The following is a 2,464-nucleotide window of genomic DNA, read 5'->3' on the forward strand; positions in this document are numbered from 1 at the left end:
TCTGGACGGGATGGACGAACATGTGCAAGCATTTGCGAATATGGAAGGCCGTAGACATTTTCGCTCCAGCAAACGGAAAAGCAGCAACCGGCCCGGGACCATGACATTGACCTCAAGAGAGGCGCAAATACTTGGGCCTAGCAAAGGCCGAGCCCAACCACATCCTCCGGCCTCAGCGAAATATCGCCGTCCAGAACCGAACCCACCAGAAAATATCCAAACCCGTCAAGCGGAACAGAGGTTTATCCCTACCAGCACCAGCCTACCACTCCACCGATGCGGCGACGGTGAGCAACCCCACGGCGGAAATGGACGCCAAGCTGCTTCTCCCTTTCCCCTCCGCGCCCGCCGCGCTCCACCCGGCGACTGCTGCGGCGGCGGGAAGGGTCCCCAAGTCCCTCTTCCTCGGCGCCTCGCTCCCGCTGCGCCCGCCGCCGCCGCCGTTCCCGCTGCGCCTCCGCCCGCGGCCCGCGGTGGCGGTGGTGGTGGCGCAGGCTGCCGTAAAACGCCGCAAGGAGGTGCCCTTCGACAACGTGATCCAGCGGGACAAGAAGCTGAAGCTGGTGCTCAAGCTCCGCAACATCCTCGTGGCGCAGCCCGACCGCGTAATGAGCCTCCGCGACCTGGGCCGGTTCCGCCGCGACCTCGGCCTCACCCGCAAGCGCCGCCTCATCGCGCTGCTCAAGCGCTTCCCGGGCGTCTTTGAAATCGTCGAGGAGGGCGTCTACTCGCTCAGGTTCCGCCTCACACCGCCCGCCGAGCGCCTCTACCTCGACGAGCTCCGCCTCAAGAACGAGTCCGAGGGCCTCGCCGTCGCCAAGCTCCGCAAGCTCCTCATGATGTCGCTGGAGAAGCGCATCCTCATCGAGAAGATCGCGCACCTCAAGCACGACCTCGGCCTGCCGCCCGAGTTCCGCGACACCATCTGCCTCAGGTACCCGCAGTACTTCCGTATCGTCTGGGTGGACCGAGGGCCGGCGCTGGAGCTCACGCATTGGGACCCCGAGCTCGCTGTCTCCGCGGCGGAGCTCGCCGAGGAGGAGAATCGGGCGCGGGAAGCCGAGGAGAGGAATCTGATCATCGACCGCCCACTCAGGTTCAACCGTGTGAGGCTGCCCAAGGGGCTCAAATTGACGCGGGGAGAGGCCAGGAGGATTGCGCAGTTCAAGGAGATGCCGTACATTTCACCATATGCTGACTTCTCACACCTGCGGTCCGGGTCGGCTGAGAAGGAGAAGCATGCTTGTGGAGTGGTTCATGAAATTCTTAGCTTAACAGTGGAGAAGCGCACATTGGTGGACCACCTGACGCACTTCAGGGAGGAGTTCAGGTTCTCGCAATCCCTGCGGGGCATGATCATTCGTCACCCGGACATGTTTTATGTATCGTTCAAAGGGGATAGGGACTCGGTCTTCCTCCGCGAGGCATATAAGGACTCACAGCTGGTCGAGAAGAACAAGCTGGTGCTGCTTAAGGAGAAAATGAGGGCTCTTGTGGCTGTACCACGCTTCCCAAGAAGAGGCGCAGCTAGTATTGGCGAGGAGGGTGAGGGAATCAATGGATCACTGCAACTGTCGGACGAAGGAAGTGACGAGGAATACGATGAAGACGAGGGACTCTCTGATATGGAAGATTTGATTAGTGAGCTTTCTGGTGGAAAATCGGATGCTGACTACCAGTGGGGTGATGGCTGGTTTGGTGAAAATGATGATGCGCCGCCAGAGTTTGGAGATGATGACTCAAGCCCACAAGAAGTCAAGGTCACTATGAAAAATGCTGATGGTTCTGCCAACGGCAGAGCTCCTGTTCCTGTATTTTCCTGATGGCAGACCAAGGGAACGGTGGTAAATTGAGATGTTTTAAACTTTTGGTTGATAGAATTATTAATCTCTAATCTTAGTTCTTTTATCATATGTAGTTGCAAAGCCCTTTGTCTTTTGAGGTGCCCTGCTGATTTTTGTTACCAAGCACATCACTTTTCGAGGGACCTACATGGAAATGCTAAAAGTCACTCCACAAGCACAATCCTCTAGTGAATGTTAAAAGGCATACAGATTCGTAAACCTATATTTCACATAAATGTGTATAATCATCCTGGTTGGTGTTTCGTAGTTTTGGATTGTATGAACAAGGATAGTGTATCAGTAGACTATGCATGAATATCTGGCATCTTTGTTGGACATCTTGACCTTTTCATGAAAAAATAAGATTTCAGTTGTTATGAAGTCTTGTTTTTTTAAGAAAAAAAAGGAATAGTTCTGGCCTCAACAGCCGCACAGAGTCAATTCTTACAAAGTTTTCAGCTCAATTGCTTTTATCAAAATAAGGGAAAGAGCACACACAAACGAAAGAACAATCATATATGCAAAATCTATTATTGTTTCTATCCATTCTTGGCAAAGATGTCCAGAACGACAACCTCCAATGCTTTGCTCGCCAAGCTGACCATATTATGAAGTCATGT

At 53.8% G+C, this 2,464-nt stretch overlaps 1 pseudogene; it reads left to right on the plus strand.

Annotated features, from left to right (window-relative positions):
* Positions 1–215: 215 nt before the first annotated feature.
* Positions 216–2,162, plus strand: LOC136531398 (protein WHAT'S THIS FACTOR 1, chloroplastic-like; annotated as a pseudogene).
* Positions 2,163–2,464: the final 302 nt, after the last annotated feature.

The sequence above is a fragment of the Miscanthus floridulus genome, unplaced genomic scaffold (genome assembly GCF_019320115.1).
Source record: "Miscanthus floridulus cultivar M001 unplaced genomic scaffold, ASM1932011v1 fs_340_1_2, whole genome shotgun sequence".
Lineage (NCBI taxonomy): Eukaryota > Viridiplantae > Streptophyta > Magnoliopsida > Poales > Poaceae > Miscanthus > Miscanthus floridulus.